Raw genomic sequence first — 16,005 nt, 5'->3', positions numbered from 1 at the left:
TAGGAATAAACCCAAAAGAGTTGAAAACGGGTATTCAAATACTTCTACGGGAATGTTCATAGCCGCGGGATCCACAAAAGTCAAAAGATAGAAACAACTCAGATGCCTATCAACAGATGATTGGATAAGCAAAATGTGGTGTATCCACACAATGGAACATTATTCACCTATAACAAGGAGTAAAGGGCCAACACCTGCTACCACATGGATAAGCCCTGACAACATTACACTTAAGTGAAAGAAGCCAGACACAGAAGGTCACATGTTGCCGTATGATTCCATTTCTTTCAAGTGTCCTGAATAGGTAAATCCTGAGAGACAGAGTAAATTGGTGTTAGCCACAGCCTGGGGGGAGGGAGAACAGGAAATGACTGTTTAATGGGTACAGTTTCCCTTTGGGGAGATGAAAATGTTCTAGAATTTGATAGAGGTGGTCATTCACATAGCACTGTGAGTATATAAAACACCACTGAGTTATACACTTTAAAATAGTTGATTTTATGTTGTGTGAATTTCAGCTCAATTAAAAAAAAAAGAAAATGAAGGAAAAGACTCAGGCTAGGGGTTAACTTCACCTTGAGGTGGGGGTAGTGCCTGGAAGGAGCACAAGGGCAGCTTCCGGGGGGCTGGGTTCTGGTTGCACTTGTGTGTGACCTTGTGAGAATCCAGCCACCTATACCCTGATGACGTGTGCTGTGACCTCCATGCATTTTATAAAAGTAGCAGGAAGCTTTGTTTTGTACTCTTTAAAAAGGGAAATTCTTCTCGCACGTTTAAGTTGGCGACGGCAACTTTTATCTGGTGACAGGGCCAAGGTGAGGTTGATGCAAGTAAGGTGAATCGTGCAAATGCACGGTCAGATCCTGCCTTTGTTTCAAAGACTGATATTTTATCCATCATGGCATTTTTACATGTGTTATGTTTTTGGAAATACTGCCATTAAAACAGCATTTATCTTGGCTACTGAGGTTTTTTTTTTTGGCATCCTCTTAAATGTTGCACTTCTCACGAAGAGTGCCTCACTCACATCACCTCGGTCCTGCCCGGCCCTAGTTTCAAGCTGGCTCCATCGGTGAATCACAAGGGTGACCTGCCCTCATCTGCCTTGCACTGGCTCCAACCCAGAATGCTCACACAAATACGGGGGGTGCGCCGCCTCAGGTGGCACTGACAAGACCCCCACCCTTCTCCCTGACACTCCACCAAGCCTCCTGACCCCTCAACTTCTGGGCCCCTGAGAGGGTGCATTACTTAGCAGGCAGGGACCCATGGCCCCACATTGTCTGCTAAGAAGCTGGATACAAGGTAGTAGCCAGAGTCCGTCACGGGGAAATCTCAGGAGGACCCTCGTAAGTGAGCAGGCCCCATCCCCATAATTGTTAGCCACTTTCACTTCCAGAAGTGCTGTTTGGTCCTTTGTTTTCTGAGGGGGCAAATGTAAGCACAGTTGTCTTGAATGCGCATTTCAGGAGATAAGACAAGAGGATGGGGCATTAGTTTTCCAGTACTCTTTCTTTCTCTTGTACTCCTGGGGATTCACTTATGAAATCAGACCCTCCCGTCATGAAGAGAAATGTTTCCCTTGACATCCAAGGGAAAGTGACAGAGTCTTAACATTTTTCTTCTAGCATGGAGGACGTTAGAAGAAGGAAGGGAAAAATGAAGGGAGGGAAGTCAGAGGGACAGATGAACCATGAGAGACTATGGACTCTGAGAAACAACTGAGGGTTTTAGAGGGGAGGGGGGTGGGGGGATGGGTTAGCCTGGTGATGGGTATTAAGGAGGGCACATACTGCATGGAGCACTGGGTGTTATACGAAAACAATGAATCATGGATCACCACATCAAAAACTAATGATGTTTGTATGGTGACCAACATAATAAAAGAAAAATTTTTTTAAAAAAGGAAAAAACAAATAAATAAATATTTATGAAGCAGTATATTTTTTAAATGTGGCAAAGTAGAGATTTCTCCAAAGAATGTGGTGATTTTTAGCATTTCATAATTCAGTGTATCCTATCGAGTTAGTAAAGGTACACTGTATAAAAAGAAAATAAAGTTTTAAAAACCATATTATAACAAAACCTATAAAATTGATATCTACATTATGCAGCCATCAGGAAAAAAACAAAATCTTGCCATTTGCAATGACGTGGATGGAACTGAAGGGTGTTATGCTGAGAGAAATAAGTCAATCAGAGAAAGACAAGTATCATGTGATCTCACTGATATGAAGAATTCTTAATCTCAGGAAACAAACTGAGGGTTGCTGGAGTGGTGGGGGGTGGGAGGGATGGGGTGGCTGGGTGACAGACATTGGGGAGAGTATGTGCTATGGTGAGCACTGTGAATTGTGCAAGACTGTTGAATCATAGATCTGTACCTCTGACACAAATAATACATTATATGTTAAAAAAAAAAAAAGAAGAAGAAGATAGTAGGAAGGGAAAAATGAAGGGGGGGAAATCGGAGGGGGAGATGAACCATGCGAGACCATGGACTCTGAGAAACAAACTGAGGGTTCTAGAGGGGAGGGGGGTGGGGGGATGGGTTAGCCTGGTGATGGGTATTAAAGAGGGCACGAACTGGATGGAGCACTGGGTGTTATACTCAAACAATGAATCATGGAACACTACATCAAAAACTAATGATGTAATCTATGGTGACTAACATAACATAATAAAATAAAACTTAAAAAACAAATAAATAAATAAAAAAAATAAAAGATTTCACATGCAAATCAAAAAAATTGATATCTACATCTATATGAACATCCATGTGGTATATATGCTTTATCTTAAAATGGGACCAAATTCTGGAACAATGCAATCCAACAGAAATTTCTGCAATGATGGAAATGTTTTATATTTTCGCCAACCAACATGGTAGCCATGAGCCACAACTGGCTCTCAAGAACTTGAAATGCAGCTAGCCTGCCTGAGGAACTGGATTTCAAATTCTATTTAATTTTAATTAGTTTAACTTTAAAATTATTTAAATAACCACCTGCTCCTGTACTATATAAAACAGCACAAATTTATATAGCATTTTGAAAACATTCGATTCACTCAATATTGATTGGCAAGGTCTTTCCAATTCAATAATGCACTTCTCAAACACTAGTACCTATGTACATGAGAACACAAGTAGGTCACAAAGTATAATGTAAAACTAGACTCCAATAACAGTAGCACCAAAAATACAGAATAAATTTTAAAGACCATACATGACCCAAATTAAAAAACTGAGAATATCTCACGAAGGTATTTTCCAAAAAGAAGGTTAGAAACAGTGCCCTAAAGCACTGAAAACCAGGAAGCCAGAAGAACAAAATAAAGCAAAGGCACTAATAATTCGGAAACTGGCCAGAGATCATTTGGGCAGGGCATGAGGCTAGCTCTCCTTTTAAGAGGAGAGTCAGGGAGACATTTCTGGGGAGACCAAATTTTCCACCAACATCTACAACTGAAAGTGAATGAAGCATGTGAAGAGACAGGTTTATCAGTTGCTGACATTTGGGGCCAGAGAATTCTTTGCTGCAGGGAGGCTCCGGCCATTGCAGGATGTTCAGCAGCGTCCGGCCTGTCTACCCACTAGATGCCGGCAGCCCCTCCCCTTGCCCCAGTTGTGACAACCACACTTGGTGGAGTGTCAGGGAGAAGGGCAGGGGTCTTGACGGGAGAGGAAGGAGAGGGAATAACTCCAGGAGAGAGCCACATGTCTATACAAAGAGTAAATTCAAGCGCCCTGAGGTGGGACAAGGTGGAAATATCCCAGAACCAAAAGAGAGCCTGTCAAGAATGATGCTGGTGAGAACGGTGATGCTAGGTAAGGCAGAGACATGTAGGGCTTCCGTGCAATCCCTTATAGGAATCTGGGGTTTATTCTAAGAGTAAGGAGAAAACATGGAGCCACTGAAGGGTTTTAAAGAGGTGCAGGACGTGACTTGCTCCATGTTTAAAAAGAGCATTGATTTGGAGAATGTTCTGCAAGGGACACAAGAGGGATCATTCTGCAGAAAGAATAGTGTTGAACAGTCAGCCTCTTACTCGTTGATGGGCTTCTCTGTGCCTCCACTTCCTCATTTATAAAATGGAGATAATAGTACACATACCCTGTCAGAAACACAAGAAGTAACAAGAGTTGGTGAGGATGTGGAGAAAAAAGAAACCTCATGCACTGTTAGTGGGAATGCAAATTGGTGCAGCCACTATGGAAAACAGTATGGAGGTTCCTCAAAAAATTAAAAACAGAAGGGCACCTGGGTGGTTCAGCTGGTTAAGCGTCTGCCTTCGGCTCAGGTCATGATCCCAGAGTCCTGGGATCAAGCCCCACAACGGGCTCCCTGCTCAGCAGGGAGTCTGCTTCTCCCTTTGCCCCTCACCCCACTCTGTCTCTCTCTCTCTCACTCTCTCTCTCTCAAATAACTAAATACAATCTTTTTTAAAAAATTAAAAATAGAACTACCCTATGATCCACTAATTCCACTACCAGGTATTTACCCAAAGAAAAGGAAAACACTGATTCAAAAAAGATATATGGGGGCACCTGGGTGGCTCAGTCAGTTAAAGCGGCTGCCTTCGGCTCAGGTCATGATCCCAGGGTCCTCGGACCAAGCCCCACATCGGGCTTCCTGCTCGGCAGGAAGCCTGCTTCTCCCTCTCCCACTCCCCCTGCTTGTGTTCCCTCTCTCACTGTATCTCTCTCTGTCAAATAAATTAATAAAATATTTAAAAAAACAAAAACAAAAAAGATATATGTACTCCTATGTTTATTGCAGCATTATTTACAATACTCAAGATATGGAAGCAACCCAAGTATCCATCCACAGATAAATGGATAAAGAGGTGGTATATATACAGAATAGAATATTACTAAGCCATAAAAAAGAATGAAATCTTGCCATTTGCAACTACATGGATGGAGCTAGAGGGTATAATGTTGAATGATATAAGTCAGAGAAAGACAAATACCATATGATTTCCAAATGTGGAACTTAAGAAACAAAACAAACAAATGAAGAAAAAAGACACAATTGAAAAATGACTTTTAAATACAGAGAACAGGGTGCCTGGGTGGCTCAGTTGGTTAAGCGACTGCCTTCGGCTCAGGTCATGATCCTGGAGTCCCGGGATCGAGTCCCACATCGGGCTCCCTGCTCAGCAGGGAGTCTGCTTCTACCTCTGACCCTCTTCCCTCTCGTGCTATCTCTCATTCTCTCTCTCTCAAATAAATAAATAAAAATCTTTAAAAAAAATAAAGTCATTAAATACAGAGAACAAACTGGTGGTCGCCAGAGGGGAGGTGGATGGGGGGAATGGGTGAAATACATAAAGGGGATTAAGAGCACACTTATCCCGATGAACACTGAGAAACGAAGAGAATTGCTGAATCACTACATTGTACACCTAAAACTAATATAACACTGTATGTTAATTATATTGGAATGAAATAAGTAAATAAATAAATAATTTTTTGAAAGCAAGTAAAATAATAATAGTAGTAGTAGTAGTAGTAGTAGCAGTAGTCCACATACCCTGAGGGTGATTTTGAGTATTAAAAGCAACTACAATTTATAATACACTTAGAATGGTGCCTGGCACATAGCAAGTGCTTTATAAGCCATTTACTCTTATTATGACTGCATTCATCCTGGTGAAAGGTGACTGTAAGCTTTGAGTGATGGTAGTGAAATTATTATTACGCTGCAGCGTGCTGTGGAGTTAAAAAGCTTAACTGAAGATGCAAAAGCTTGGAGAGAAGTGGGCAAAAAAGAGCTCTATGGGAGGTAGATGGGCCAGGTGGGTGGGCAGGGAGAGAAATGAAGTAATTGCGGACAACTTCAAGGTTTCGGGCTTAGGCAATTGTGTAGATGGGAGTCCCCTTTATGCAGTGGACAAGACAAGACATAATAGATTTGAGACAGTCGTGTGGGCATATTAATAGTTAATCAAGGGGCACCTGGGTGGCGCAGTCAGTTAAGCATCTGACTCTTGGTTTTGGCTCAGGTCATGATCTTAGGGTTGTGAGATGGGGCTAAGCTCCATGCTTAGCACAGAGTCTGCTTGGGTTTCTCTCTCCCTCGCCCTCTGCCCCTCCCCCTCCACTCTCTCTAAAATAAATAAATCTTAAAAAAAATAATAGCTGATCAATGGATCAAAGCTCAGGGAAGAGTCTGGACTGATGATATAAGCCTGTACATCATTTGCAAAGAAAGAAAACACTGAATAATTTAATTTGAATTAAACATTTAGTAATAATATTTAAACTATTGCTTATAATAATACAGTTTGTAACACCTAAACAGCCACCAATAGGGGACTGATTAAATATACTGTAATATGATCATAAATGAACTATCACAGAACTGATTTTAAAAAAAGTCAACATTATATATCCTGATACAGAATGACCCACAGAGACATTGTTCAGTAAAAAAGAAATGTAAGGCAGGCGCCTGGGTGGCTCAGTCGGTTAAGCGTCTGCCTTCAGCTCAGGTCATGATCTCAGGGTCCTGGGATTGAGCATCGGGCTCCCTGCTCAGCAGGGAGTCTGCTTCTCCCTCTGCCCCTCCCTCCAGCTCATGCACTCGCTTTCTCTCTCTCTCACACAAAAATAAATAAATAAAATCTTTAAAAAAATGTAAGGCACACAACAAAATGTATCACAGTCTACGTTTGTCTGCTTACCTCCCCACCAAAGGCAGATTTGCTAATATTATATACATGGATATTTCTAGAAGGATAACACAATTGCTAACAACCGTAGCAATGGCTAGAGGACACAAGTTGAAGATTTAGTTTTTACTCCATGTTGTTTAGTATCATTGTATTTAAAAACACATGCACATATTACAAAATTTTTGAAGTATATACATTAAAAAAAAAAACATGGTTTGGGGAAAAAATTGTTCTGGTACCAGGGGTGCCTGGGTGGCTCAGTCAGTTAAGTGTATACCTTCGGCTCAGGTCATGATCTCGGGGTCCTGAGATCAAGCCCCACGTTGGGCTCCCTGCTCAGCAGGAAGCCTGCTTCTCCCTCTACTTCTGCCTGCAGCTTCCCCCGCTTGTGTTCTCTCTCTCTCTCTATTTATCTAGTGAATAAATAAAATCTTTTTTTTATTTGCTCTGGTAGCAATGGGGAGTAAGAGACTGGAGGCAGGAAACCAGCTTGCAGCCTATTGCAATGGTCCAAGCAAGAGAAAATGAGTATTAGGGCTGGCACTGTGTCAGTCAGGATGAAGAGGAAGAGGAAGAGCTGGTTCCCAGAAGCACTTTGCAGGTAGAATTCAAGTTTGGATGAGTGACTGGATATGGGGGTGAAAGCAGGAAAGGATGATGCCCAGGACTTGGGCTGAGAAAGATTTCGCCCCCACCCCCAGGTCCACCCATACCTCCAAGAGCTCCTAGAAGGCTGAATGGATGAGATCTGCCTGATGCCCACCCAGAGAAGCTGAAATACATGCTTTCATACACCCACCGACATTCTCTGCCTTTCCTTCCTGCCAATGAGCAGCAGAAATGCCTCTAACATAAAGAACATGTTTCAGATTTTTTTCCTTTTCCCCATCTAAGTGTTGAATTTCTCTTCACTTTGGACTAGCCTGACCCAGAGTAGCTACAGGATGTTGCATTTACATGCAGCTCTCTTGGCTGAAGCCAGCTGGCAAGGAGTGGTGGGTAATTGTCAGCCTCTTCAGACAGAGTTAGGGATATTATGAGCTTGTAAATCAGGAGACCGCAGCTTGCTTACAAAGCAGCTTTGCCCAAGAAGATGGGTCCTGACTTTGGAAAGTTGAGATAGAGGTAGCCTCACACAGCTGTGGGATCTCTGCCTCCCCCTTTCTTTTTCCAAAAGCCGATTAAAAAAAAAAAAATGCTAACTCTGCTCACATTCCACAAGGATGAGTCTTGTTTCTCCCTAGGCACAGATGTACCTGCCAAAAAACTGCTAATTCGTTTTCCCTTTCGTGGAGAGACTGAGTCAGGACTCAGGGGGGCTATTCTCACCTCTCTCAGGCAGCCCTTTCTGGCCCTCCCCTGACTTGGTGCAGACTGAGAAGAACTGAACTTGGCCAAGACAAAACCCTAAGCTTGAGCCCAAAAGCCCAAGCAGCCCCACCAGCCCACGCTCTCAAGCATCTCTGGCAGGGGCTGCTGCACAGGAGGCAGGCGTGAGCAAGATCTTCCCAGCAGGCAGGCCCTGGCCTTCAGGGGAGACTCTAGCCCTATTCTTTAGAGACTAGCAACCCACCTCTCCACCTCCAACCCCCCTTGAGAGAAGAGGGAGCCACCAGCAGTTATACCACTCTCACTTACAAGGTTCCTCTCCTTTACATCTTCAATCTCTTCCCACTCGCTCCCAACCCATAACTGTATTAATCAGGTCTTTTATGTTCTGTATTCTGATGCTTCCACATCTGGGGTGACTACCCACCCCAGGGTTAACTGATTCCTAGAGATTAATACACCATTCACCTCCAAGAGCACCTTTCAACTGCAAACCAGCCAATCTAATTTAATCCACCCAATTTACCAATCCAGCTTAGCTAGCCAATCTGATTTGACGGTGCCCACATCCTCAGCGATCTCCTTTATCAGGCTTTCACACTCCAGGCCACTAGCCACCCTCCCTAATCATTGCAAGGCCAGGTACCAGCCAATGAGAGTCACCCCTGTGCCCGCAGAACCCACTGAAATTATTCAAACTAGCCAATCCTAAACCTGCTTTTCTTGCCTCACCCATTCTTTCCTGCAGAAGCTCCCTCTCCCTCCTGTGCCTCCTGACCAAGCCCAGTACTTCCCAGGGAAGTCCCCTATGGATCGTGTGTCCCTCTTCTTAGGATCTGTGACTATAACAAACTACCTTTTCAATGGCAGTCATCTCCTGATCCGTTGGCCTTGCCATACCTAAGTAATAATAAAACCTATATTTTTAAACAATGACCTCAGACTTCAGCTCTAACCTGCTTCTGGAATTGTCCTCACCAGGTGACCTCCTTGTTACGAATTCTAAAAAACAATCTAGCCTTTACTTGACACCCTGAGCACTCCCTCACTGAAACAAGCCCATTTTCATGGTATACCCCTCTCCTGGCTCTCCTAGCCTTCTGGTACTCCTTCTCACACTCCTTTGCTGCTTGCTATTCCTTAAATATCAGTGCTCCTCCAGATCTTGTCTTAGGTTCTGCCTTCTTTTAGGCCTACAGTGCTCCCTGGGTGCTCATTATCACCTATTTGCCAACACCTGCCAGACATCTACCCTCCATTCAGACCTCACTCCTCAGCCCCAACCTGCACCTCTCCACAAGTAGGTCCCACAGGCACCTCAAGCTTAACACGGCCAACACTAAATTCATGATCTTTTGCCCCAAAGCTGCCTTGTCTCTTCTCATCCTTCAGAGAAGCTACACCAAAAATCCGGGAGTTCTTGCAATCTTCACCAAACACATCCAGGAAGTGCCTATGTATTGTGCATTCTCCACATGGGTCTCTCTCACCTATCTCCTCCATCTCCTCTGCTCCTGCCTGTTTCAAGCCCTCTGCCCCCTCAAATGAGCTCCTGTGCTCCCAGTTGCTCTACACCCAGTCCTGTGCACCCTTCCAATCCCACACTGTTGCCCTGGTCTCCACTCATCTCTCCAAAATGCAAGTCTCATCACACTTCTCCCTTGCTTTAAAGCTTTCCGTGGTTCCCTACTGCTTGTTGGATAAAATCTTTAGCCTTATAAATCCAGTTTCTTGTGATCTGGCTCCTTCTCCCTCCCCAACCATATCTCAGGTACTACCCCCTCCTCCCACTCCAAGCTTGAGCCACATATAACTTCAGAATATGCAATTCCCCAGAAACACTTCCTTCCTTCATGCCTTTGCTTCTGAGACTCCCTCTGTTGAAAGTGCCTTTCTTGTTCTTTCCAGAAAAACAAATACTGCTTTCTCCCAAACTCTCCTTGGAATTCCCTCCTTTTTTGCCTCACAGACAGCACCTACAATACTTGATTGTTCTTATTTACTTTTATGTTCATTCAAAAATATTTATTGAATAATTAAAATGTCAAAAATTAAATATAAAGAATCTTAAAAGCAGCAATAGAAAAGCAACTAGTTACATACCAAGGAAACCCCATAAAGTTATCGGCTGATTTCTCAGCAGAAACTATGCAGGCCAGAAGAGAGTGGCAAGATATATTCAAAGTGATGAAAGGAAGAAAACCTACAACCAAGAATATTCTACCTGGCAAGGTTATCATTCAGAATTGAAGGAGAGAGAGTTTCCCAGACAAACAAAAATTTAAAAAGTTCATCCCAATAAGCCACATTTCTTTTTTTTTTTTTAATTTTTTTTATTTATTTATTTGAGAGAGAGAGAATGAGAGATAGAGAGCACGAGAGGGAAGAGGGTCAGAGGGAGAAGCAGACTCCCCACCGAGCGGGGAGCCCGATGCGGGACTCGATCCCGGGACTCCAGGATCATGACCTGAGCCGAAGGCAGTCGCTTAACCAACTGAGCCACCCAGGCGCCCCCAATAAGCCACATTTCTTAAAAGAAATGTTAAAAGGTCTTCTTTAAGGAGAAAAAAAAAAAAGGCCATAACTAAAAGAAAAAGAATTATGAAAAGAAAAAATTTCACTGATATAAAGCTAGTACAGAAGTTAAAAGACAAAAGTACTAAAACCAATTATATCTACAATAATTAGTTAAAGGATATACAAAATAAAAAGATGTAAAATATCTCATATACATTGATACACAGAGTAAAAATGTAGTGCTTTGAGAATGTGTTTGAACTTAAGTCACTATCAACATAAAATAGACTGCTCGAATACATAGGGTATTATATATGAATCTCATGGGAACCACAAACCAAAAAGCTATAATAGATACACAAAAAAATAAAGAGAAAGAAATCCAAGCATAACACTAAAGAAATTCATCAAATCAGAAGGGAAGAGAGCAAGAGAGGGAAGAGGTACAGAGAACAAAAACAACCAGAAAACAATTAATAAAATGGCAATAAGTATATACTTATCAATAATTACTTTAAATATAAATGGGCTATATGCTCCAATCAAAAGACATAGGATGACTGAACAGATAAAAAAAACAAGACTAATCCATATGCTGCCTACAACAGACACACATCAGACCTAAAGAAACATGCAGATTGAAAGTGAAGGGATGAGAAAAGATATCCCATGCAAATGAAAGTGAAAAGAAAGCTGGGGTAGCAATACTTATATCAGACAAAATGGACTTTAAAACAAAAACTGTAACAGAAGACAAAGAAAGGCATGACATTGTGATAAGCAGATCAATCCAACAAGAGGATATAACAATTGTAAATATTTATGCACCCAACATAGGAGCAACTGAATATACAAAGCTAATATTAACAGACATAAAAGGAGAAATTGACAATAATACAATAATAGTAGGGAACTTTAACACCCCACTTACATCACTGGGTAGATCACCCAGACAGAAATCAATAAGGAAACAGTGACTTTGAATGACACATTAAACCAGATGGACTTAACAAGATAAATACAAAATATATACAGAACATTCCATCTAAAAAGGAGCAGAATACACATTCCATTCAAGTGCACATGGCACATTTTCCAGGATAGACTACATGGTAGACCACAAAACAAGTGTCCGTAAATTTAAGAATAAAATCATATCAAGCATCTTTTCCAACCACAATAGTATGAAAGTAGCAGTTACCAGAAAAAAAACTGCTAAAAACACAAACATGTGGAGGCTAAACAACATGCTACTAAACAACCAATGAGTCAATGAAGAAATCAAAGAGGAAATCAAAAAATACCTGGACACAAATGAAAATGGAAACACAATAGTTCGAAATCCTTGAGACACAGCAAAAGCAGTTCTGAGGGAAGTTCACAGTGATACAGGCCTACCTCAAGAAATAAGAAAAATGTCAAATAAATAATCTAACTTTAACTAAAGGAACTAAAAAAGGAACAAATAAAGTCCAAGGATAGTAGAAGGAAGGAAATAATAAAGATCAGAGTGGAAATAACTGAAATACAGACCAAAAAAAAAAAAAAACTAGAAAAGATCAATGAAACTAAGAGCTGGTTTTTTGAAAAGACAGACAAACCCAACCCATCAAAAGAGAGAGAACTCAAATAAATAAAATCAGAAATGAGGGGGCCTGGGTGGCTCAGTTGGTCGAGCGACTGCCTTCAGCTCAGGTCATGATCCTGGAGTCCCAGGATCAAGTCCCGCATCAGGGTCCCCACTCAGCGGGGAGTCTGCTTCTCCCCCTGAACCTCCCCCTTCTCATGCTCTCTCTCTCTCTATCTCATTCTCTCTCTCAAATAAATAAATAAAATCTTTTTAAAAAATCAGAAATGAAAGATAAATTACAATTGACACCACAGATATACAAAGGATTACAAGAAACTACTATGAGGGACACCTGGGTGGCTCAATCAGTTAAGCAGCCAACTCTTAGTTTCAGCTCAGATCGTGATCTCATGATCATGAGATCCAGCCCCGTGTCAGGCTCTGCACTCCATGCAGCTTGTGTTCCCTCTATCTCTCTCAAAAAAATAAATAAAATCTTTAAAAAAAAAAAAAGAAAGAAAGAAAGAAACTACTATGAAAAGCTATACACCAACAAATTGGAAACCTAGAGGAAACAGATAAATTCCTAGAACCATATACAATCTTCCAAGACAGAATCAGGAAAAAAGAGAAATTCCAAATTCATTCTATGAGCCCAGCATTACCTTAATACCAAAACCAGACAAAAACACTAGAAAAGAAAGAGAGAGAGAAAAGAAAAAAAAGAAAAGAAAAGAAAAGAAAGAGTAAGCCACTGGGTGGCTCAGTCGGTTAAGCATACAATTCTTGATTTCAGCTCAGGTCTTGATCTCAGAGTTGTGAGTTCAAGCCCTGCATTGGGCTCCATGCTGGGTCTTGAACCTACTTAAGAAAGAGAGAGAGAGAGAAAGAAAAGAACAGTCCAATATTCCTGATGAACACAGATGCAAAATTCCTTAAAAAATATTAGCAAACTGAATTCAACAATATCTTAAAAGGATGATTCACCACAATCAAGTGGAATTTATCCCAGGAATGAAAGGATGGTTCAATAACCACAAATCAATCAACATGGTACTCCATATTAACAAAATGATGGGTAAAAATCATATGATCATCTCAATAGATACAGAAAAACATTTGAAAAAAATTCAACATCCATTCATGATAAAAGCTCTCAACAAAATGGGTATAGAGGGAATATGCCTCAATATAATAAAAGCCACATATGACAAAATCACAGCTAACATCATAGTCAATGGTGAAAAGCTGAAAGCGTTTTCTCTAAGATCAAGAACAAGACAAGAATGTCCACTTTCACCACGTGTATTCAATATAGTACTGGAAGTCCTACCCATAGCAATCAGACAAGAAAAAGAAATAAAACACATCCAAATTGGTAAGGAAGAAGTAAATCTGTCACTATTTGCTGATGACATGATACCATAAAGTGAAAACCCTGAAGACTACACACACACACACACACACACACACACACACACACACACACACAAGCAATCTGTTAGAATAAACAAATTCAGCAAAGTTTCTGTATACAAAATTAATATAGAGAAATCTGTTGTGTTTCTACACACCAATAATGAACTAGCAGAAAGAGAAATTAAGAAAACAATCCCATTTACAATTGCATCAAAAAGAAAAAAATACCTAGGAATAAATTTAACAAAGGAGGTGAAAGAGCTATACTCTGAAAACTATAAGATATTAATGAAATTGAAGATGACTCAAATAATGGAAAGATATACCACGTTTATGAACTGAAAGAATATTGTTAAAATGATCATACTACCCAAAGCAACCTACAGATTCAATGCAATCCCTATCAGTGCTCACTGCAGCAGCACGTATACTAAAAGTGAAACAATACAGAGAAGATTAGCATGGTCCCTGCACAAGGATGAAATGCAATGCAATCCCTATTAAAATACCAGCAGTATTTCTCACAGACCTGGAACAAAAATCTTAAAATTTTTATGGAACCACAAAAGACCCCAATAGCCAAAGCAATATTGAGAAAAAAGAACAAAACTGGAGATATCACAGTCTCAGATTTCAAACTTTACTACAAAGCTATAGAAAACAAAACAGTACAGTACTGGTGCAAAAACAGATACACAAATCAATGGCACAGAAGAGACAATCCAGAAATAATCCCACACTTATACTGTCAATCTTTGACAAAGGAGGCAAGAAGATACAGTGGCTAAAAGCAATCTTTGCTAAGTGGTGTTGGGAAAACTAGACAGCTACATGCAAAAGAATGAAACTGGACCATTTTCTCAAACCATATACAAAAATAAACTTAAAATGGATTACAGACCCAAATGTAAAACCTGAAGCCATAAAAATCCTAAAAAAAAAAACAAAAAAAAACAAAAAAAAAAACATAGGCGGTAACCTCTTAAACATCAGTCTTAATATTTTTTTTAATTTGTCTCCTCAGGCATTGGCAATAAAAGCAAAATAAACAATTGGGACTACATCAAACTAAAAAGCTTTTGCACAGTGAAGAAAACCATCAACAAAATGAAAAGGCAACCTCCTGAATGGGGGAAGGTATTTGCAAATGATATATCTGATAAGGACTTTAATATCCAAAATATATAAAGAATTCATACAACTCACCTCCAAAAACAAACAAAAACAATCAACGTTATTTTAAAAAATGGCCAGAGAACCTGAGTAGACATTTTTCTTTTCTTTTTTTTTTAAAGATTTTATTTATTTATTTGACAGAGAGAGACACAGCGAGAGCAGGAACACTAGCAGGGGGAGCGGGAGAGGGAGAAGCAGGCTTCCCGCGGAGCAGGGAGCCCGATGTGGGACTCGATCCCAGGACCCTGGGATCATGACCTGAGCCGAAGGCAGACGCTTAACGACTGAGCCACCCAGGCACCACTGAATACACATTTTTCCAAAGAAGACATAGCATGACCAACAGACACGTGAAAAAGATGTTCAACATCACTAATCATCAGGGAAATGCAAATCACAACCACAATGAGATTACCCCACACTAGTCAGTATGGCTAGTATCAAAAAGCCAAGAAATAATAAGCATTGGCAAGCATGTGGAGAAAAGGGAACCCTGGTGCACTGTGGGTAGGAATGTAAATCGGTGCAGCCACTATGGAAAACAGTTCCTCAATAAATTAAAAACAGAACTACCATATGATCCATCAATTCCACTTCGGGGTATTTATGCAAAGAAAATGAAACACTAACTTGAAAAGATATAGGCACCCCTATGTTTATTGCAGCTTTACAATAGCCAGGATATGGAGGCAACCTATGTGTTCACTGACAGATGATTGGATAAAGATGTGGTAGATGTACACAATGGAATATTACTCAGCCACAAAAAAGAAACATGGATGGTATTATGTGAAGTGAAATAAGTCAGACAGAGAAAGACAAATACCACAGAGTTTCATTTATATGTGAAATCTAAAAAACAAAACAAACAAAAAACCAGAAACAGACATAAATACAGAGAACAAACTAGTAGTTGCCAGAGAAGAGGGAGATGAGGGAATGGGCAAAATAGGTGAAGGGAATTAGGAGGTATAAACTTCCAAGTATAAAATAAATAAGTCACAGGGATGAAAAGTAGAGCATAGGGAATACAGTCAACAGTACTGTAATGCCTTTGTATGATGACAGAGGATAACTACACTTACCATGGTGAGTGTTTCATAATGTATGTAATTGTGGGATCACTGTGTTGTACACCTGAAACTAATATTACGCTGTATGTTAACTGGCATTTTAAATAGAACATTTAAAAAATATGTATGTCAACTATGTGCCAGATAGATAGATGATAGATAGATAGATAGATAGATAGATAGATAGATAGATGATAGATAGATAGATAGATAGATAGATAGATAGATAGATAGATAGAT

At 40.5% G+C, this 16,005-nt stretch overlaps 1 long non-coding RNA gene and 1 pseudogene across 6 annotated transcripts in view; one reads left to right on the top strand and one right to left on the bottom strand.

Moving 5' to 3' along the window:
• The window catches only part of LOC141374543 (uncharacterized), a 176,768-nt gene that overhangs the window by 116,539 nt on the left and 44,224 nt on the right, over nt 1-16,005 (bottom strand). The gene's annotated exons all lie outside the window — the stretch shown is intronic.
• Nucleotides 13,923-14,021, top strand: LOC112840655 (U6 spliceosomal RNA; annotated as a pseudogene).

Source organism: Callorhinus ursinus, unplaced genomic scaffold, assembly GCF_003265705.2.
Source record: "Callorhinus ursinus isolate GAN/ISIS: 27379988/994484 unplaced genomic scaffold, GSC_fseal_2.0 scaffold19, whole genome shotgun sequence".
NCBI lineage: Eukaryota > Metazoa > Chordata > Mammalia > Carnivora > Otariidae > Callorhinus > Callorhinus ursinus.
Note: the sequence above shows the minus strand (reverse complement) of the source record. Positions and strands in the feature narration are given on the sequence as shown.